Source organism: Schistocerca cancellata, chromosome 4, assembly GCF_023864275.1.
Source record: "Schistocerca cancellata isolate TAMUIC-IGC-003103 chromosome 4, iqSchCanc2.1, whole genome shotgun sequence".
NCBI lineage: Eukaryota > Metazoa > Arthropoda > Insecta > Orthoptera > Acrididae > Schistocerca > Schistocerca cancellata.
In genome coordinates this window covers 269,887,110-269,911,562 of record NC_064629.1, presented here as the reverse complement: position 1 = coordinate 269,911,562, position 24,453 = coordinate 269,887,110, and positions in this window count along the sequence as shown.

Genomic DNA, 24,453 nt, shown 5'->3' with positions numbered 1-24,453 from the left:
ATTTAGTACCACATCTGCCACCTGCCGCTGCAGCGAAGTCTGTGCCCCGGATGTGGATCGGGTCGAATTGAACTTGGATAAAAGATATGGGTACGTCACTTCATCCTGCTTCAACTCTGTGGCAGAGTTCATCATTCTTAGTAGCTGTCAAAAGATGTTACATCTGCTCTTGTAGTCTATGACCATGTTGTTGCAATGAGTGAAGAATGTGGTGAACAATAAAGTGGTGAACAACACTGTGGTAAACACAATCAAACATCATCTGTATCTAGGTAGTTCAGAACAGCAATGACAACATGTGGTCTAGCATTACCTTACTGAAACGTAATCTCACGGTGTTTTCGAATTTAGGGTACAGCCAAATAAGACAAGTAGCGACTGCTGTTCTAATTACTGGCTGTGCGATCCAGGGGTGACTGTGTACTGTACTCAAAGCCAGCCGCTACCATCACACGAAGTGCTGAGTCCGTATGACGATGACAAATGAAATCTGGTCCCATTCGTTCCCTGCGGAGCCACCACACTCTGTAATGTCTATTGTGCTGCTATAGTAGAACGGGACTCAACTGAAAAGTCTGCGTGTTGCCAATCCTGTGTCTAGTGTTGTCTTTGGGGACCGCATAGGAAACTCCATGACGGTTTGACATTTATTACATTCTGTCTTCATGCTGCTGCCGGCCGGAGTGGCCGAGCGGTTAAAGGCGCTACAGTCTGGAACCGCACGACCGCTACGGTCGCAGGTTCGAATCCTGCCTCGGGCATGGATGTGTGTGATGTCCTTAGGTTAGTTAGGTTTAAGTAGTTCTAAGTTCTAGGGGACTTATGACCACAGCAGGTCAGTCCCATAGTGCTCAGAGCCATTTGAACCACTTTCTTCATGCTGCTGCAATTTTTAAGGCCAGCAGTTTAAAGTTGAAGGTTTTTTCTGAAATTTCTTTTCTTTCTACTATGTTTTGCTTTTAGTAAAAAAAATGGTTCAAATGGCTCTGAGCACTATGGGACTTGACATCTATAGTCATCAGTCCCCTACAACTTGGAATTACTTAAACCTAACTAACCTAAGGACATCACACAACACCCAGTCATCACGAGGCAGAGAATATCCCTGACCCCGCCGGGAAGCGAGAACGCTACCGCACGACCACGACCAGTGGACTTGCTTTTAGTAGGTCACGGCAATTACCGCTGCAATTCTTTACGTGTCCTATGCTACATTATACATCATCTACATACCTGCTCCACAAGCCACCGTATGATGCATGGCGGAAGGTACCTTGCACTGCTCCTAGTCGTTTCCTTTACTGTTCCACTCGCAAATAGACTGAGGGAAAAAGGCTATCTATATGCCTCAACACGAGCCCTATTTTATCTTATTTTATTTCCGTGGTCTTTATGTGAAATGTACATTGGCGGCAGTAGAATCGTTGTCCAGTCAGATTCAAGTTCCGGTTCTCTAACTTTGTGAGTAGCGTTCCGCGAAAAGAACGTTGTTTCCCTACGGAGATTGCCATTTGAGGTCACGAAGAATTTCCATAATACACGCGTACTAGTAACATATCCAGCGTTTCGCTTCCGATTTCCTTCTACGTCTTTCTTTAACGCGACCTGGTGTGGACCCCAAACACTACATCAGCACTTAAGAATGGGACACACTTGTGTTATACATGTAGTTTCCTTTATAGATGAGTCAAACTTTCTTAAAATTCTCCCAATAAACCGAGGTCGATCGTTCGCCTTCCCTACTACCTCCTCTTCGTGCTCTTTCCATCTCATGTTGCTTTGCGAAGTTACGCCTAAATCCTTAAGCGACATGTCTGTGTCTAGCAGAACAATACCAATGACGTATTTGAACAGTGTCAGCTATGGGGCATGGTATCAAACACTTTCCGGAAATCTAGGAATATGGAATCGGAACTGAGAGTTGGCTGAAAGCCGAAGTAGAAAGGTCTGAGATAATTAGCGATTCATGGAGCACGTACCGAAAAGACAGATCAAAGGCCATTGGACAGAGAGTGTTGACTGCAGTTAGCAAAAATATTTTTTCTATTGAGGTCGAAATTCACTCTCGCACAAGTGTTCTATATGCGGTCACCTTTACATTCCGTAACATTGGCGTGTTGTTCGAATCTACCGCTAACAAAACTAGCAGCCTGCCTCTGCAATGATTCGATATCGTCCTTAAATCTGACCTGGTGTGGATGTTAAACACTCCAGCAGTACTGAAGACAAGATCGCACAAGCATCGTAGATGAGGCCTCCTTTATAGACAGACAGACGGGACATCTTCAGGGGATCTTCAGGGGCAAACGTGTAACCCCCTGGTTATGGAGGACTACTGGTAGACTTACTCTACTTTGCCTCCTCTATTCTGGAAAATAAATGTGAGGAGATTAGTGTACATATTCTCTTTTTGTTGTCACTATTGTTGCCTCTATCAGGATTTAGGCTGCTTCACTGGCTGCCGTGAATATTAGGAAGAAATTTAGCGAATTAAGTTGATTCCAAGTTACATTTATGCATAAAAAGGAGGGAGCTCCTGAAGTTCAGTAACATTTTATACGTTGAAAATCTTATCAGTGTAATTCTTTAAGGGGTACATGTTTTCCACAAAGTATTAAGCGTGGATTCGGTAAGTGAATAAAACAACATGGAAACTCAATTGCTACATAAATTCAGATACTCTATAGTGGAACTCGAGTTGTGAAAACACGGTTTCTATGTAAACTGAAGGTGGAGGGGGGCCGAAAGGAAAGGATTAAGATGTCAGTTGCATCGAGACATTACGCGGAATCAGTAGCGACGAGCGAAAATGAGTACCAAATCGAGAATCGAACGCAGGATCAGCTGCTTGCTAGGTAGGTGCGTTAACCACTCTGGCAACCAGGCACAGTTCTATCGCAACTGTGCGGACTATCTCGGCACGCCTCAGGCCCGACCCACATTCCCACCGAGTACCACCTATCCGCTGTCGCTGTCTATTTCCTCCATGCTCGGTACTCTGAGATTCCCACAGAAGGCAGAACGTACTTGTGCATCCGCTCTGAAGAAGACATGTCTGAGAGAAGAGAAACCACGCATTCTTAGATAACAGGCTTACGAACCACAGCAGAAAGACATCAGGAACTAAATCACGATCATGATGTATGAAGTGAATTATGAGCAGCTAAGGAACTAATTCGGCCATAAGTGAATCTGATTAAACAACAGCAGAATCATCTCTAGCAAGATTCCTTTATAAAAAGGCTTCCGACAAAAGAATTAACAATTAAGGAAACTTCCTAAGAAGCAAAATCATATTCCTAGCGCATATAGCAGTGACACGTTATACTCACCAGAGTCTCTAAGCGACTCCTATTTCCGCACAAACTTCGGCATGCCCGATTTGCGTGTATAGATAAAGGACGAAACTTGGCGGTAGCAAATTGGCCAGCCGAAAAACCGAATCAGCATTAGTCCCAAGTGTATCCTACAGTTACGGGACAGCAGACCCAACACACGAATCGGCGTCCAAAATTTAAGCAACCGTTTTCCTTGTTTGTGGGTCTGAAAGAAACAATCGCGAGGCCGCGTGTTAAGAAACGACGAGCAGACAGACGTCCCACCAAAATGACTGCGCAAGCTAGCCTCGGAGACTTCAACCAAGCCTCCGTTCTCCCTGCCCTGGAACAAGGCGAAACCAAGAAAGTCCACCTGAATTTACTGATGTATAAGTGCTTGCAATTACATTCACATTCATACAGTCAAGCAGTCATCCATGTTTAGGAAATTTGGGTAAAGATACATGGGATGCTGAACACCAAGAGTAAAAAAACGAAAATAAAAATAAAAGAGATCGGTTCCCAGCGTGATCTTTCCCTCTGACATGATAAAAAATCTGAGAAAATACATTCAGAGGAAAGATAAGCCTCAGAACTTAATTAATTTAAAAAATCATGTGAAAGTTGGATTGACTGTCGCCTTTCACTCTGTTCTGGCTTGGGAGGAAGACGGTCCTTGCCAGGTGGCTCTCTCAGTCCGTCCTACTGTAGATTCGAAGTCATCCTCCTCTGCAGAATTACGAGAGAGTTATTACCCTGTTTACGCCGTGTACTGAGAATTTAATATTTCGATCATTCATTGTGAAACTGAACTTTGTATCTTGTTATAGCTTATGGATTTGATTTGGGCCTCACAAATATTCAGATGAATCAGCGACCCCATATTGGACTGCTGTCTCAAAACATTAATAAAGAGCAGTTTCTCGTTGCATGCTATCAGGTTACAGATGCAGCCAAACTAGGTCAACTAGTGCACCTTGGACAGTCACTACTTGCTGAATGGGCTGCGAATTAATCTCGTTCATTACTGTTATGCTACGTGGAACTGATATTCATAAACTGTGTGCTGAATATGACGGATCAGTTACATTTTTTATGTGCAAGCACAATGATAACAGAACTGAGAAAACGTCTTCATTTGCACTGCTGGATGCTATAAACAGAAGAAAAACGCTCATTCAGTTCAAGATCACTTCCTGGATGAATCACTATTCACTGATAAATGTTTAAATGATAGCTATGCCAAACTCATATTTCAGTTACGTTTGATAGTGTGTGTGTGTGTGTGTGTGTGTGTGTGTGTGTGTGTACGCGCGTCTATTTCTATTAACCATTACGGGTGTTATGCGTTTCCAAATTGTCTTCTAAGCCACAAAACTTATACTTATTGCATATTTCAGAGGTTCAGGATTTAACTATAACTACCTATTGGAGTAGTTCACTTCTTTTTACACTACACGCAACTTACACAGTGTAGATATATTGATACTGTTCTCAACCGACGTATCGACGTCCGTCATGAAGTCCGATAAAAATTTTGCAGGTTTAATAACTTTTGTTGAATTCTTATAGAAGAAAAAACAACGGCTGCTGAAGCGTGTGGTGAATCTATGAAACCATTAGCCCAACGCTCTATGTAAAAGACTAAAAGTACTGAAATCTCTAATATACACTACTGGACATTAAAATTGCTACACCAAGAAGAAATGCAGATGATAAACGGGTATTCATTGGACAAATATATTATACTAGAACTGAGATGTGATTACATTTTCACGCAGTTTCGGTGCATAGGTCCTGAGAAATCAGTACCCAGAACAACCACCTCTGGCCGTAATAACGGCCTTGATACGCCTGGGCATTGAATCAAACAGAGCTTGGATGGCGTGTACAGGTACAGCTGCCCATGCAGCTTCAACACGATACCACACTTCATCATGAGTAGGGATTGGCGTATTGTGACGAGCCAGTTGCTCGGCCACCATTGACCAGACGTTTTCAGTTGGTGAGAGATCTGGAGAATGTGCTGGCCAGGGCAGCAGACGAACATTTTCTGTATCCCGAAAGGCCAGTACAGGACCTGCAACATGCGGTCGTGCATTATCCTGCTGAAATGTAGGGTTTCGCAGGGATCGAATGAAGGGTAGAGCCACGAGTAGTAACACATCTGAAATGTAACGTCCACTGTTCAAAGTTCCGTCAATGTGAACGTGAGGTGACTGAAACGTGTAACCAATGGCACCCCATACCATCACGCTGGGTGATACGCCAGTATGGCGATGACGAATACACTCTTCCAATGTGCGTTCACCACGATGTCACCAAACACGGATGCGACTATCATGAAGCTGTAAACAGAACATGGATTCATCCGAAAAAATGACGTTTTGCCATTCGTGCACCCAGGTTCGTCGTTGAGTACACCATCGTAGGCGCTCCTGTCTGTGATGCAGCGTCAAGGGTAACCGCAGCCATGGTCTCCGAGCTGATAGTCCATGCTGCTGCAAACGTCGTCGAACTGTTCGTGCAGATCGTTGTTGTCTTGCAAACGTCCCCATGTGTTGACTCAGGGATCGAGACGTGGCTGCACGATCCGTTACAGCCATGCGGGTAAGATGCCTGTCATCTCGACTGCTAGTGATACGAGGCCGTTGGGATCCAGCACGGCGTTCCGTATTACCCTCCTGAACCCATCGATTCCATATTCTGCTAACAGTCATTGGATCTCGACCAATGCGAGCAGCAATGTCGCGATACGATAAACCGCAATCGCGATAGGCTACAATCCGACCTTTATCCTAGATTGGAAACATGATGGTACACATTTCTCCTCTTTACACCAGGCATCACAACAACGTTTCACCAGACAACGCCGGTCAACTGCTGTTAGTGTATGTCAGCACGTTGTAGGTGTCGCCACCGGCGCCAACCTTGTGTGAATGCTCTGAAAACCTAATCATTTGCATATCACAGCATCTTCTTCCTGTCGGCTAAATTTCGTGTCTGTAGCACCTCATCTTCGTGGTATAGCAATTTTAATGGCCATTAGTGTATGTCCAACACAATTTGTTGCATTCGAAACAGTGTTGTTGGGTAGCATTTTACAAGGTTGTAGCTCCCATAGCGTTTGTTTAATTTGATAAGTGGCATGATGTAGTCTGATCAGTCTTCTGCGACACTATGTTGACCATTCATCATATCCGAGGAAGGTATTTCAGGCCAACGTAGTGACACTCAACATCTGGTAAAGTGAGTCCATCCATCGTGATGCAAGACTTTTTATCTTACGAGAGGAGGAAACCAGATGACATGTCACTCGTTATGACCAACCCACGGCCAGTTGCCCTGGTTTTAAACCCATCACCTCTACATCATTTCGTGAAGTAAGAGGTTCTGACGCTCGACGGTGACCAGTACTTCAGATGGGTATGTGAGCATCGGCGGCCTGCTTGCTGCTTACTTTACATCTGATTTTCCTCCCTTTCCTTTTACTTCCATACTTTTCAAAAACACAAACATGGTGCTACAATTCACTCACACTGTATGTATGAACTACAGTCCATCCCTGGTGGCTGAGTGGTCAGTGCGACAGTCAGACATGTTGTTTAGCAAATCTGGGCGACCGCACTGCGTAAACGCAACCCGCATACGTCGTGCGCTTACAGACGAAGTGCGCATGAGATCGAGTGTCTGGGAGTCAACGTATTTCTACGTTCCTCTCGGGTGACTCAACGTGAAAGTGTTGGTAGGCTCTGGAACGGCAGTGCGGCATGTATTCGTCAATGTGTTTTATGGGCATAACGCTCCCCTAGCGGCAGTTACTGACTAAATGTGGCCCCCAAATAAGCAGACATTGCTGTCAGAAGCGTAGGCGTGTGAAAGCGCTGTTGCGGTAGAGGGAATCCAGATGGAAGCTGCGTGGACGACTGTGAATTCAAATGCACTTAATTCGTGAAAATATTCCATTATTTACTTGAAAAGGTGTATTTGATTGGAGATCTGAGCTTGTAAATAAAAGCTTAAACCTCTGTGACCATTATTAGTAATTTGCGTGTCTGGGCAGCGAAACATTCCGAAAAAAGTACGCTAATACAACCAATATCGGTGTAAATCTCACTAAATTACTCGAAGTTGGCACCTGTTCATTGTTTCGATCCGTACGTTCCAAGTTCCTCTCAAACAAAGATTTCTCTCTTCATAATGTTCGCAGACGCAGATTTGTTGAGTAAAGTATCCGTAATGTTCTGGTTAGAGCCAACCATCCACACAGAGAGCCGTTTTTAATGTCAGTATACATTGCCAGTCGGGGACACCGACACAACAGCACACGACAGCACCAGTAGCAAAATGTTCCCCAACATTAGATGTCAACTTCAGAGTCTATTTGTTCCTTAACGAAATATACTTGTTTCGATGTACCTGTATTAATTTGAACGAATAGTTTCGGAACGCCTGCATACTAACTCCATTGAGGAGCCTTTCTTCGCTTCAAGGAGGCAATTACAGCTACCTGTTCAGCTTAGGTCCTACCTGTGATAGTATTCGTTTACAATTGACATTCCCCTCTCCACGATTAGGAAATTATTTTCAGTTTTTTTATGGCTTGGATACTTTACTTTAATCACATTCATCATTTACGCAAACGGGGCATCTGTATGGAGATCGTATGAACATTGATCTGGCCTTGCTACACCTTCCTGCGTGTTGTGTTTCTGAAACGATAGGTAGAAACCAGCCCACAAGCTAGACAAGTGGGGAAAACCATCTATAAACCACATTATCCGAGGAAGAGCGGCGCGTGTCGTTACGAAATCGTTGAGTCGGAGCGAGAATGTTGAGGAAATGCTCAAAAAATTCCAGTGGCTGACGTGACGTGACAGTAGTTGTGCATCATGGAGAGATATACTACTAAAATTCCAAGAGAGCAAGTTCCGGGAAAAGTTGGACAACATATTACTTCCTCCTGTATGCGTCTCTCGAAATGACTACAAGGAGAAAAAATGGCTCTGAGCACTATGGGACTTAACTTCTGTGGTCATCAGTCCCCTAGAACTTAGAACTACTTAAACCTAACTAACCTAAGGGCATCACACACATCCATGCCCGAAGCAGGATTCGAACCTGCGACCGTAGCGGTCACGCGGTTCCAGACTGAAGCGCCTTTAACCGCACGGCCACACCGGCCAGCCCACAAGGAGAAAATACGAGATATTAAGAGGTAATACGGAGGTCTACCGAAAATAATTTTTCAGACCCACAAAGGAACAGAGAATGTGGGATCAGATAGCAGTATCAGATATAATCTTCAGTTGGCTTGCGGAGTATAATTGCAGATCTTACGATGTCAGTGTATGTGTACAATGCTCGTTATTTCAACGTACTTGTTCTTTTTATTCGCCTCTCTCACCTCTACGCCTTACTAGTTCCGCCCTGAGAGATAGGTCGCCCATTATTTATAGCTACTTATTACTACGCACAAGGACACTATACATATTGATTTTCGAAATAAGATTCATGCACACTTATGAAAGCGTAATAGTCCGTATGTTATTACATATCTTATCTGCGTTATAAAATACACTTCAGTCACATGTATATATCTTGGTGTCAGTGTTTGCACTACCACTGGTGTTGCAGAGAGATTTGTTCACTGACTGGTCGCGAGTAACGATCTTTGGTTATAACGTCGATGCTATTTTGTACGTTAGGAGTGAGAATGCGGAGGCAAATGTTAGAACTGCTACAAATTATGTAAAGTGTTAAAGGTAAATAAAATGCGCTATGGAACCGATCACTGGATTGCAGAGTATCTATCTGAGTCTATGTTATGTTCTATCTCGGTGTGATACATAGATTGTACAATGTATAAGCAAATTATGGGAAAATAATGCGAATAAACTAATTTTAGCGAACATGACGAAAAAAATACTTACGATTCGGAGTCGGACGTTTCCAGATCGATCACCTGAATACTGGTAACCGCCACCTGTGAGCCACCTGGTGCTGGGGGCGGTTGCGGAGGCAGCGGGGGCGGTGGAGGCGGCCTCGGGCGTGGCGGGGCCGGAGGCGGCGGGCGAGGCCTGCGCGGGTCAGGCTCCTGCTGCTGCTGCTGCTTCTGCATCTCTGCCCCCAGCTCGATCCCTGCTACGAACACCTGCAAGCACAGCGTATTCTCGCTGCTCTCACAACAAAGCTAACATCCGCACAAACCTTCACGTATTTCTTGCTGCTTGACACCACATCTCATATCAACGTAGTGCCATCGGTGTACACAGTTCATGGTGAACCTGTCTTTTCTCCATCCAGATGATATAATAATTAACCTTCAGTATTCAGGGTGACTTTTCGATGTGGTTTGCAAATCAAACAGCATGCAGTTAACGTTGAAAGGAATCGAAAAGGTGCAAACCATTTTAACGTAATGTAATATTTGTGAAACTATCGCAGCTTTTCTCTATCTCACAAGCGACAAGTCATAATGACATAATACTAAGTTTTACGTAAAATGACAACATTATACAGATTTCGTGGAGAAGCTTGGTGTAGACGAACGTTTTCAGTAACAAACCAACAGAAAGATGGTCTTTAGTTTGGAAGCACCGTACTTTCTGAGAATATGGCTGGCAGCACTACATGGCCACAACCACCGAGCCAATGTTTCTTACGAGCCAATACTTCTTATGAGTTATCCACCACGCATTGCCAACACGAACCAAAAAGTCTCCAGACCTTGCTTATTCTGTTACCCTCGCGCGGCTGTCTGTTCCAGCAACAGATAGTTTTTGAGGAACTTCCGTAGGTAAAAAAAAAAACTTTGAAGTTTTTTATTGACTATACCGTTGGCCAAACGAAAACATGAAGCCAAATATTCATCTGTGGGTTAACTTTACTTTCGCCTGGCTGATGTGTGCATCGAACGTGTACCGTATCCATGTTGTCTGCCCTAAGAGTCGTCGATAGCATTTTCTCTCGTATTTCTGCAGATATTTGCGATATCGTTCTCGCATCGTGTAGTTGAAGTCAGTCCAAACCAATCTTGCTCATCATGTGCATGCGATGCCCAGCATCAATGGAAGGCGTCGGTTTGTTTCCCATTACAAATAAAATGTTTTCCAAAGAGGAAATTACGTGCCCATTCAACAGAACAGCCCCAAATTAGTCTAGTGCGATATTTGCTATAGATATATGTAATAACAAGGACAGTAAAGCACAGCAGCACCCTGGCCCGCACTAACTTCTACCGCCTTGCAGAAGCGCTGCTCAGTCACTGATTATTCTTCGTGTGTTACTGTCCCTTTTAATATAGGTCGATAAACCGAATTTCGCACTAGTGTAATTTGGGACCAGTCTATCGAATGGCCACGTAAAATTACGATTTTAAAATGATTTTCTTTGTAACAGGAAACAAACCGACGCTTTCCATGGACTATGGGCGACGTATGAAGGACGTGATCAGCAGTATTTATTTCAGTTGACTCCATTTACACGTTGCAAAAAAGAAATTCCAAATATGTGCCGAAACGTCAGAAAAAGTACGCCTGACGATCCATGGCAGAGACACCAGGTTCATCCACCGTGTCTCTACTGAAAGTTGTTAGATGTATTTTCTCTGATGTTTCGGCAAACAATTTCAATTTGGGATTTGCTCTGTGCAGACGGCATTATATCTGTTACGAGAAACAAACCAAGAAATTCCACTGACACCATGCGTCACATGAAACACATGGTAAGAATTATGTGCTTGTGCTGACACAGCCTAAAAATTGCAGTAGAAGAATTGCAGATATCTGCACAAACTGCAGAGACAATTTACATTCCATGTTTTGACTGAGACACAAATAATGCAGATGGTAGAAGTTTCTGTTTACGTTATCTGATAGGACAAGTTAGTGCCTGGGAATGCATATTTAGTTCTAATCCTATGCTCTATTTACACCTCACGGAAGTTACTTAAAACTCGGAGCAACTGGAACACCGTATAAACTATAGAATGTTCTGTAATGAGTTGAACTGATCTATGCCTGAATTGCTTCTATGTGTTTTGTCTGATAAACGGGCAAATGCTGCAGCGCCAGTATTCTCCACACAGCATCCAATGATGTGGGAACTTGTCTAGGATGTTGACGAGCGATTATTGATGGTATTTCTCCTAAACAATACTACACTATCCAACGTCTGCTCTATAGCAGACATAATTTAGTCACTCAATACTGCAACTTAAAGATTTGTTATGCTGGTGTTATTTACCGTCTCTGTTAAAATTATTATCTGAAGTTTTACGTAGTATTAAGTGCATTTCACAGTACGAATGAAATTTAGTGCACAATGAAAACGAAAAATGTCGATGGATGGTACAGTCGGTGACAGAATTCGCGAGATCTCTCGCTTTTTCGTTACGCTCAAGTGCAAAGCTTTCTTTTCCGGTTTCCTAACGGGTTAGGAGACAGAATGCTATCAACATACAGTCACAAGTGGAACTAGTAAATCGCACATGAAACGAAAATTGAGAGAAAAACAGTTATCTACGGCGATCACAACCAGAAAAACAACTCACGCAATCTTTTTTTATTTTGAAAGGGTACAGTACCGCCCGACATTGAAAATAGGTACAACATACTTCATTATTTCTGTCAGAACAACACATTTTTTTTTTGTAAAATAACTCAATTTCAATTAATACAGCGAAGCCGGATACCAGTGTAGGAAAGAATGACATTTTATTTATTTAATTTATCATATGTGCACTCCCACAAAATAAATCCCTACATCCAGTTTGGTGAGATCTGTGAAATGAATGAATGTATGGTCGTTTGCTAACCGCAGATAGTGAATGTGAATATATGATCATCTTTGAGACGATCCTTTGGCCACCTTTGGTGGGACCAAAGAGATGAAATTTACCTGAGCTTTGAGCGCCTGAAATGTGGCTGACCAATACGGTAGCAAGGTGCTCCCCCACTTCGACAGAGGAGCGAGAGAATCTGAAGAACGGCCATGTTTCAGCACTCTGCCGCTGGATCTTGTGCTGTTAAGACCTGTCTTAGTTGTGCTCCGTAAAGACAAAAGAGTGGAGACATGGTATGCATGTGGAATATTTAAGAGTAGTTTGAAATAATAATTTCTCTATTTCAGGAACTTTTGTGGGGAGAATTAAATGTCAGGCAGGTAATATTAATGGGATCGTAGTAATCTTCGGAAGTGACCAACGGTCACAATGAAACCACGTGTAGCAATAAGTTGAAATACTTCCGTGTGCTTAAGTTAAGCTGAATTACTAGCGTGTGTACTATAAGTTGAAATATTTAAGAAACAGCGTGTGCAGGACTTGAAATTAGAGGCGAGTACTTCCACGTGGTGAGTACTGTGTGGGTCTCAATCTGTGTATGAGACAAAGGATAAAGAGAAGTACTCGTCCATGGTATCAGTTGAGGACTCGTGTGTGTGATAAATATGCTCTTAATATTACTTTGCGAGATATGTTTCCGTGTGGCGCTTGATTCAAAATATAACACTCTGAGAGAGAAACAAGGTGAGTCAGCCGTCTATCCAGCAACACCACTTGGCTTGCATTGCACAGGAAGACGTGCATATATCTCCAGAGTTCATAGTAGGAAAGTAGAATTACGAAGTGGGGCAGTGTCGTGTGGAACTGGGATAAATATTAATTGAAGTGGGAAAGCTGAAAGTGATAATGTTGTGACTATTCCCGGTCTTGTATTTCATGTTGCAGTGTGGTGTATGTCATGTAATTTAAGTATGTGTGGTTATCATGGGAGAGTAGCAAAGTAGTTTCAGAGGTAGTGGGTATGCATGTTCCTTTTGTACCGCTCGGTCTGGAGGAAAGTTTCGTGATGATGGTTGTGAGAGTCGAAGTGTGAGATATAGCAAAAGATCCACCATTCTATCCAGGAAGTGCACTGTAGCGTTAAATAATTACGAGACCATAAGATAGAGATTCACCAATGTAAAGCCATGCCCACTGGGCGGAATTTCTCACGTGCTATTGTTGTAGGATATGGAATTTGTGTGTTTAGGTTATAGAATTTATCGGAATAAATAAGATCGTGAAAAGATAAAGATTGGTGGCCTTTTCTTTCGAATTGTATGTTGTCATGTCATCTAGAATTTATAATGTGTGCGCCACTCATATTCAGTGCGATGGCCACATGCTGATAAAAGCCATTAAATAAAAAAAAAAGAAAGAAAATGTGGTACTGCCAGTGCGTAGTGAACAGTCAGAGTTCTGTAAATTACTGATAGTCAGATGTGCGTTTCCGCTGCGCATTATTCATACAGGAGGATAATTTGTAACTTTATTGTGAGTACTAGAGTTCATGTTACTCGACAGATAAGAATGAATCCACTCGCTTGGCAGACCACTCATCTTGCAGGCCTTACTGCTTGATGCCACAGTTTGAGCAAGGCACGTGGGAGCCTCTCAATTTTTATTTATTTATTTATTGGCATTTGGAGTGGACATAGCAAACGGATTTTCAAACTGCTTTGCACGTTTCACCACGCTTGTTACACACTAAGCTATCCACGAATGACAGAGTTTTTTATCCATCCCTTTTGTCGTAGTTTCAGTGAATGAAGATAGAAATAAGAGTTCAGATGCTACAATTGGGGCAACAATATTCTGAAATTTCTGACACATTAGAATGGAAAAGGTGCTAACAAAACATGGAATTCCGTGAATTAGACGACGGAAAGGAGTAATGCATCACTTAAAGTAGCCTTGATTACACCAGATCGAGTCGATATACGTTTAGTTGGAACTACAAGGGCACACTCATTCGTTGAAGGAACACACAAAAAGAGATCTTTTTGTACATCCTTTGTTACGAATCGCTGGGACCCACACTGCACTACGATCTTCGGAGAGGCCTTGCGACTGTTTCCGCATACCAGCTTTTTTAGTCGATAGAATGGTGACAATTGTTTGGTGTGGCGTATCTCAAGAGTGAAGATTTGTTTCTGATGATCTGCCTACTGGTTTCAACGTATTACACTGAGAATGCAACGGAAATATTAGTGCAAATCTAACAAATATAAACAAGCTGTGTTACCACAAGTGACAGTTCCCTCTATAGATACGTAATTAATATAAAAAGCTACCGATTGTCATGGATCGATCTCGAAAGAAAAGCTCTACCTGCACCCAAAGAAAAATAAAACATTGACTTACGGGATAGAGTGGTTATTAATGTTATTAGTTGTGTGTCATAAGTGGACATATTATAAAAGATTACTCGAAATACAGTGTCAGATATAAGCCCACTTCTTGTTTACAGTTCCAATAGGAAACGACAAATGTCTGCAATCGGTAGTGAACTTTTACAGCTGCAGCTAATTCATCCAAAGTCGGTGTCTTATAAAAATAATTAACATTCATCTGTTGGGGTTTAATGCACACAATTGTACTGTTAAAACTTCAAATCAATTATTTCAATACTTTCGAGAATATAAACTTTTACCTAAAACACATAAGAACCGTGCTGGCATTGTGAAACTGCGTTAGGGACTGTAATGTATGCATCTACAGTATCAATAAAACTACAACAAGAAGGTTAGTTTCACATAATCAGATTTTCTGGAATTTTCTTTAGTTTCATTACCACAGATTTCTCACGTAATTAGAAGTACTTTGTAAAATTACTACTTCATCGTGTTTTGGTAGTGTGAGTGTTTTGGAGAGACTGAGAGACTGAATGAACGACATACGTAAAATGAGAAAGCGATATTTTATTCAAATTATGTAAATGTATGGGTGGAGTTGCTTATTTGGGGAAAGGGACCAAACAGCGAGGTCATCGGTCCCTTCGGATTAGGAATGGATAGGGAAGAATGTCGGCCGTGCCCTTTCAAAGGAACCATTCCGGTGTAAATGTATGCATGAGAAAGTCGTTGTGCAATATGGGACTGTGTGGCGTATGTCAGCGTGAGCTTAATGTTGTAAAAGGCAACCCGAAGGGGCGTCGAGTATTAAATTTATTACTAACTTATTTTGTGGAAAGGAAAATTATTTTGTTTTGACTAAATTGTATTTAGCTTCGCAATTAAGAGATGTCTAGTCTAAATTACTTGTGGTAATCCGATTGACTGACATTATAAATACCGCGAGTATGGAAGTGCTCGAGGTGATCTGGTTGATACTTCCTGGCAGATTAAAACTGTGTGCCAGACTGAGACTCGAACTCGGGAACTTTGCCTTTCGCGGGCAAGTGCTCTACCAACTGAGCTACCCAAGCACGACTCACACCCCGTCCTCACAGCTTTACTTCTGCCAGTATCTCGTCTCCTAACTTCCAAACTTTACAGAAGCTCTCCTGCGAACCTTGCAGAACTAGCAGTCCTGAAAGAAAGGATATAGGGGAGACATGGCTTAGCCACAGCCTGGGGATGTTTCCAGAATGAGATTTTCAATCTGCAGCGGAGTGTGCGCTGATATGAAACTTCCTGGCAGATTAAAACTGTGTGCTGGACCGAGACTCGAACTCGGGAACTTTGCCTTTCGCGGGCAAGTGCTCTACCAACTGAGCTACCCAAGCACGACTCACACCCCGTCCTCACAGCTCTACTTCTGCCAGTATCTCGTCTCCTACCTTCCAAACTTTATAGAAGCTCTCCAGCGAACCTTGGAGGTAGGAGACGAGAAACTGGCAGAAATAGAGCTGTGAGGATAGGACGTGAGTCGTGCTTGGGTAGCTCAGTTGGTAGAGCACTTGTCCGCGGAAGGCAAAGGTCCCGTGTTCGAGTCTCGGTCCGGCACACAGTTTTAATCTGCCAGGAAGTTTCATATCAGGGCACACTCCGCTGCAGAGTGAAAATCTCGTTCTGGATCTTGTTGATGTTTAATATACTAGCCAATAGGAATTTAGCATTTCCCGCGCTTTTCAATGGGGCTTTATGCCTCAGACGTGTGAGTCGGCACAGTCCCTCGGGAGCCGTCTTTTGATGAACACCTATGTTAATCCGAGCCTGATAAAATTTGTACCAAAATGAAGAAATTCACACATGACTGTTTAGGATGTTTAAAATGTCGGGTCGGACTAAATATCTTCTGGTTACTTTTACGTGTGAAAAGAGACAAATCAGTGACATTACGTAATTGATGTCGACTTGATAGCCATTTTCGGTTTTTAAAGACAATAAAACAGCTTAAAGGATATTTTAGACATTTTTTCAATAAAGTCATGCTAGAATCCCGAAATCTCGATAGTTTAACTAACTTTCAGTCGCCGCTCGTTGACTGGAGTTATGTGGCCTTTGCGTGGTTGGTATTAAGTCGAATCCTCGTCAACGCTGCTTTTGCCGGCTAAACCAGTATCTACCATCGCAGGTTATGGGGCAGACAACCTGAAACCTATCCAGGTAGGTGGAGTGATTGTTTAATGGGAAGTGAGATACTAACCCACCTCGCCGTATTTCGTGCATTTAGCGACCAGGAAAAGTAAAGTTCAGTATCGAATGAACTTTAAAAGCAGCAGTGCTAGGAAGACCCAAGCGTGTGTAAATAATCTATTGAACTGAACCGATAGAAGAAGAATTAAACCCAGAGCAGATACTGCGAACGTTAGCGGAGGGACAGCACACAGCAGGCAGGGAGGACAGCGAGCTATAGGAACGTCGACGGAAGCAGCTGGGAGTAGCAAGCAGTAGCAGATCGGCAGCAAGAGTAGTTGGCAATTGTGGACCGTGCTGTGGGATTCAAGAAACTGGACCGTAGCTGGTAGCCTTTGGTGGACGGATACGCAGTAGCACCTCGCCGTGCTAACAATAGGGTGCAAAAGCTAAGTAGTGTTTTGCTTCGTTTGGTGTGAGTATGGGGGGGGGGGCGAGGGGAGGGGACGAAACTTGCTAACGTGCAGAAAAGTGAAAAAGTAATAAGCCTTTAATAAGTGAAAGGAAGGAGGGTGTAGATTTTGATGATTCAGTATTCGGAGACGATAGTATGAGAGGAAATTTTAGTTTTGGCGTGTCTCAGACTAATGACAGTGGTTATTCTAATTCAGTATCTGATAATTACAGGTCAATTAATGAGCAACACACCGTGGTTAGTGGTGTTAAGTTCACACCACGTCTTGCGAAGGAAATAAATAGGGTGTAAGTCTTTGAAGTTGAGAAAAATATGAGTACTTCTATTCAGGAAGTAAGTATGGTGGAACAGACACCTGACTGTAATGTTAAATTAGTACCATTTTCTGTCACTGAAGCGAAAATAGTACCAGTATTGGAAGCTGGCGAGCAGAAAGTTAACTTTGCAACCATGTTCCAAAACATTATGAACCAAATGAGGGTAACGAGCAGTATAATGAATGGAATGAATACAAAAACAAATGAACTTGGGTCTGATGTGGATAGAACAATAAGTGGGCTTGGTACAGATGTAAGTAATATGAATACAAAAATAAATGAACTTTGGTCTCATGTGTATAGTAAAATAAGAGGATTTGTTTTTTTTTTTGGAAATTAATCAGGGGTTCATAAAAAAGTTATAACGGTTTGATAATAACTTCAAAAATTTTAAAGAGGAAATTCAGGGAGTAATTGATCTCAAAATTCTAGTCTTAATTGACTCTATAAGAAAATGAGATATCCCAGCTTCAACCGTGAAAGGTCAAATTTGCTATGCGAAAAAAGAATGTAAGAAGGATGTCGTAACAGTAAAAGGTGAGCTAATTACCGATATAAAGTAAGTTGCTGAACGTGGTAAACAGCTAGGTGAACGGAATGAGATTCTCACTCTGCAGCAGAGTGTGCGCTGATATGAAACTTCCTAGCAGATTAAAACTGTGTGCCGGAACGAGACTCGAACCCTTAGCCTTTCGCGGGCAAGTGCTCTACTGACTGACCTACTCAAGCATGACTCACATCCCCTCCTCACAGCTCTACTTCTGCCAGTACCTCGTCTCCTACCTTCCAAACTTAACAGAAATTCTCCTTTCTTTCAGGAGTGCTAGTTCTGCAGGTTTCCAGGAGAGCTTCTGTTAAGTTTGGAAGCTAGGAGACGAGATACTGGCAGACGTAGAGCTGTGAGGACGGGGTGTGAGTCGTGCTTGGGTAGCTCAGTTGGCTGAGCACTTGCCCGCGATAGGCAAAGGTCCCGAGTTCGAGTCTCGGTCGGCACAAAGTTTTAATCTGCCAGGAAGTTTCAGCTAGGTGAACAGTTAAGTACTGACTAGAACAAAATACAGGCCCAAATGGATAATGTTTAAATACAGTGTAAAATTCTGGTTACTAAAATTAAAGAGGAAAAAGACAAATGTAAACTGTGTGGAGGACAAATGTGTGCAAAAATACTAAACTTGCAAACCAACTCGTCAGAATTCAGTGCAAGTGTAACCTACAAGAGCATGAAATAGACTAACAAATGTAGAACAGAGAATTAATTACAGTAGTTGTCATGTAATAATAAACAGTGTTGCAGAATCATCAGAAATTGTGTATGTCAACCAGAGCCAGGTGTTGAGGTTTGATCCCAAAGAGTTTTGGAGTGATTTTGAGAATGTCTTGCCTAGGTCATGGAATGACAGACAGAAAATACGCTTTGTAGTATCTAATCTTATGGGAAAAACTCTTGTTTGGGGACATTTAGCTGTAGAAAAGTATGACACAGTGGAAAGTTTTAAACAGATTTTCTTTGGGGTACACTGGGGGAAAGAAAACAGATGGAAGTTTTCAATAGCTTTTGGTCAGGTAAAAAGTTTAACCCAAAGAAAGACTGTTAAGAGGTTTGTGCAGAAGTGGGTAACTACTTTGCCTTACATGACTATCAAATTTGAAACAGAACTTTCAAACAACTTACGGGAATTGAGCCAGGTAATATTTACAGCGACTGCCGATATTTCGGTGGGAATACACCCTGCCCTTTTCAAGGCACAGACTGAAATAGCGGTGGTCGCTGTAAATATTACCTGGCTGAATTCCCGTAAGTTGTTTAAAAATTGTATACGCCAGGAGAAACTCAGGTCTAATATAGAAACAGAACAATTTGTAATGGGATTAGAAAACAAGTTGCCTTTGTACTGGTGAAATAAAATAATTTGTGCACCCAGAGAGGACATTAACAAGTTCATTGGTTACTTGGAAAGGGTAGAGAATCTTTTGAAAGAAGAGGAAAATAACAATAGAGATTATATTGCTCCTACTGGACAAACTTAAGTTCAAGTAAACAAAATAGGTGCGCAGAGATCGAACATTACATAGGAAGGTCCAGAGAACGCCTCGGTTTTACTGGAAATAGGAATGACAGTCATCTAAATCAGCAATCAGCTGAGAGAACAGAACAGCATTCCAGACAGCTGAATGAACGGAACGCTATGGCTAACGGCCAGAGTAGATGACGAGAAAAACTATTGGCAGTCTGTAAGGATTCTACCGTTTGCAGACTGCCAAAAAGTAGGTTAAATCAACTAGCAACGCCCTTTGAAAGCCAGCAACCGACACAACACAGTAGTGGTAGGGTACTATAAACCTAAAGGAGGAAAGGGAGAAACTGAAAAATTCACTATTCAAGGAAACGTGGAAGAATTTTGTGAACGATTGGATGGAAATCGTGAATCTAGAAACCAACTTAGCAAGGAAGCAGTCATCTAATGGGATTGTAAAGCAGGATATTAATCCAGCTGAGCACTGCAATGCTAAAGAGGATCATATGGGGAACATGGAAGAAAGGGCTGTACATAGGGAAAGTGTGGCAGAGAAGGAAGATATACCGGCAGATGAAGTTTTAGATGGAATAGAGGAGAGTCTGTCTGATAGTGATGGAGCAGTTTCAGATGTCGAAGAACATGTAAGTAGAGTGGAAGAAAGCTCACTAGATAGTTATGCAGCTACAGGCGTAGATGATGGTGACAGTTATTTTGAAAATTCTGACTCTATAGAAGGAAGTGTTGCAGAATCTGAGCGGATTAGTGAAGGTGGACATCTGAAGTAATGTTTTGACTTGTCACTGATAGAGAGATTAATTACTGCTAACACAATTAGAGGAAGAAGACCCCCATAAATATGTGTATTATTTCAGCAGAAGGTATAGGATACGACAGATGTGAGGAAGTGAGACATTTATTGGAAGAACCACATCCTGAAACTGTTGAACAATCTTTACGATAACCGATAATAAGAAGTTGCAGTATTTGGTGAAAAATTCCTTGCTTAGTTGATAGTAGTTTAGATGTATCTGCAGTGCCAATAATATTGATGCTATTCCAAATCAGAAAGAAATAGTTAATATGCTCGACTCCAGAATAAACACTGTAGTAGTCCTAAAAGTAAAAAAAGCAGTAGCTCACGAGGTCGTGATATCTGTAAACATTCAGGCTGAACAACGGTACCACAACTTCCTAATAATTTTCGGGTTAATTGTGGAGATGTTGTTGGGGCAAACTTTCCGCAAAAATACAAAGGGAATATCGATTTTGGGACTAACGAGGCTGTCATTACCGTGCGTGGAAAGTGCTTGACAGTGCTATTTGCAGGAAGAAAGCGATATCCGGCAGGTGAGCAATGTGATATACCTATACGTTGCTGCAGGAAAAAAGAAGATGTCGTGGAGTACGATGAATATGGAGAAAGGAAGGAAATGGGTACCAATGAAATAGAAAACATCAGGATCATAATTGAAGAAAAATTAGAGGAGTTATCGGATTTAACAGAAATACAGGAAAATTATGGGGGCAGTGGTAACTAACTGGCCTCAGGGGACTCGGATTCCTAGGGAAGTCAGGTGTTTGACGAATACCAGGCATACCAAGTTATTGGCAATATTATATCCTTTTCATTTTCGCCTTGTCATCCTACCCCTTCATCGTTCAAAGCTTTTGATTATAATCTCTTCTTTCTTTACTATCTTGTGCACATAGTATCCATAGTGTTTTGTAGGATATAAGGGTTATTGACAAACTATTTTTGAACAAATTTCGGTACTAAAAACTACTAACATACTAAATAGTGGATGAGAAATGAGTGAGGAGAACACGTGAAAGTTTTGTAGAAGAACATTATGTACAATGTAAATTTTGATCGTAAGCCAAGAACTCGCATAGTGAAGAGAGATGTTTTTCTGCTGTAACTTGCTTGAATGAATTTGAGTCTTAAGTGCTTTTAATGGGCGGCCGGAGTGGCAGAGCGGTTAAAGGCGCTACAGTCTGGAACCGCACGACCACTACGGTCGCAGGTTCGAATCCTGCCTCGGGCATGGATGTGTATGATGTCCTTAGGTTAGTTAGGTTTAAGTAGATCTAAGTTCTAGGGGACTTATGACCACAGCAGTTGAAGCCCATAGTGCTCAGAGCCATTTGAACCATTTGCTTTTAATGATTGCTGTTTTGGAATTTGAGTTGGGTACAGATAGCGGCAGTAAGAGTACCATTTACTTTTGATTAGTAGAGGTGAGTTCCCTTTTTATGAAGAGGAGTTTATACTGAATAATACTTTAGTGGAGTAATGTTACTACTGGCTATGTAACATAAATGAAATTCAGAAAATTGTCTTTATAAATGTACCGATTATGACAAGAAATAAATAGTGTATGTATTTGGAAGAAACATGTATAATATTTTTCTTTGCAGGAAGCAAAGTAATGATTGTTTGACTTAGACGTAGTGTATTTTGCAGGTGCCCCCTTTATGGAAACTGGATATGAGACTCACTTGAGACAGGTGCGTGGACGTTGATATTCATGAAGTATCAGAGTGTAGAATTGGTGTAAGAGTGAATGTGAAAAGAAGTTCCCATGCTGTTTCATCGAAAGATAGGTGCTGAAAATATATCATTTTTTTATAGACGCTCATTACACTGAAAATTTTTTGTGAAAGATAGGAATTGGTCACCATTTCACACTGTTGTCGAATAGGACAAGGATGCCAACAATAGCTTTTTAATGTGAAGTCTATGGATAAGTGTACTTAGATAAAAGAGAGAAGCCCTCTATACTACCTTTACATAGTGTAGATTACATAATTTTCAAAAAGAAAGAGCTTACATTGGTAACGAAGAACACACAACCAAGCGTCTTTTATATAAAGATGGTTTCAGCGAATTGATTTAGTAGCTTTTTCATTACGAAAAATCCTTTATGCAATGAAAATGGGAAAGTAAAGTCTTCATGTGAAGGGAGTTTGAAATAATTGGTTGTAATAATTTTTATGAAATGGACATTTGTTTTGCTGAAAATAATCTGAAGATGTGAGTTTTGTAAAAAACATAACTCTTGAAAAAATATTTTAAATAATTTCGATACACTGCTATCAAGTCTAAGCCAAAAAGAAAGTTCGATATGTTTCTGCAACAGAGTAAATTTTCACTTTCCAATAAGCTTTTTGGCATTCAAAAAATTTAATAATTAGTTTTCATCAGTTTGGTTAAAATTACATTGTGTAATAATTTTGCTGTTATATCCTCAAATGTACTTCAAAGTAATTTTCGGTTCTTAGGGGGTTTGTAACGCAGCAAATTATTACGAGTTGTCCTCTTGGACTGAAAGCGTAGCCTGTCGTGCAGCCGGAAGTACAGCAGAATTTTGTTCTGGCTACAGGACCGAGCGAGCAGTGTACCTGCCTAACGTTGCGTGCAATGTGTTACACATTCTCGCCATGAATGTGATGAAGTACTATTGAATATTAATCGATCTTTTTCATACTTAGTATACCAAATTCTATGGATAACACAACCATACTGTTAAAATTTCAAAGCAGGGACTTCAGTACTTTCGAAGATATTTTTACCTAAATCATGTAATAACCGTGCTGTCATTGTGAAACTGAGTTAGGGACTGATAAAATCTTCTCGCGTTGACAGCCGACTCAATGTTTTGTTCTGTGGCAACGTTTCAGCAAGTTTCATACTTACTATCTTCAGGCAAAGTGTTGGGTTCTACTCACTCACTCTCATCTGATACTTTCTCCTCTTTGAGGAAGTGTGTTGAGGAGTTTGCAGCCTTTTGGCTTTTACTCCACGTGTTTTCTTGTGTGTGTGATGGTTTTCTATGATTTTTGGATGTGTGTGTAGCGTGATGAATGTTCTGTGTCTTGCCTGAGGTTGGCCAGGTGATTGATTTTAGGGAGGAAAGAACAAGATTAGGAATTGGAGATAGGGATTTTCCCTTCGACTTAATCGTCAAAGATCGGTCATTGGGCGTTTGTGCTTGTCGCGGGACATGCCATACCGACCTAGAGAGCGGATGAGGTAATTTCCAGATCTGAAAGTGCTCTCATAGAAGGCCCTTGCCAGTTCATGGAAATGCTCTTTCAGGAAGAGGATTTCAGCTGCGGCGTGCAGATCATCAGTGGAGAATCCCAAAGGTAGATGTAGTGCCCTTCTGAGAGTGCGTTTCTGCAGCCTCTGGAGTTTGTCCAGATGCTGCTTCGCCGCACATCCCCAGACGGGACATGCATACTCCATTACCGGCAGTGTAAGTCCCTGATGCATATTCACTCCTACAGAGCAGGGAAGGGAGCTGATCGGGTGAACGTCTCGCCCGGATCGTTATACACTCCTGGAAATGGAAAAAAGAACACATTGACACCGGTGTGTCAGACCCACCATACTTGCTCCGGACACTGCGAGAGGGCTGTACAAGCAATGATCACACGCACGGCACAGCGGACACACCAGGAACCGCGGTGTTAGCCGTCGAATGGCGCTAGCTGCGCAGCATTTGTGCACCGCCACCGTCAGTGTCAGCCAGTTTGCCGTGGCATACGGAGCTCCATCGCAGTCTTTAACACTGGTAGCATGCCGCGACAGCGTGGACGTGAACCGTATGTGCACTTGACGGACTTTGAGCGAGGGCGTATAGTGGGCATGCGGAAGGCCGGGTGGACGTACCGCCGAATTGCTCAACACGTGGGGCGAGAGGTCTCCACAGTACACCGATGTTGTCGCCAGTGGTCGGCGGAAGGTGCACGTGCCCGTCGACCTGGGACCGGACCGCAGCGACGCACGGATGCACGCCAAGACCGTAGGATCCTACGCAGTGCCGTAGGGGACCGCACCGCCACTTCCCAGCAAATTAGGGACACTGTTGCTCCTGGAGTATCGGCGAGGACCATTCGCAACCGTCTCCATGAAGCTGGGCTACGGTCCCGCACACCGTTAGGCCGTCTTCCGCTCACGCCCCAACATCGTGCAGCCC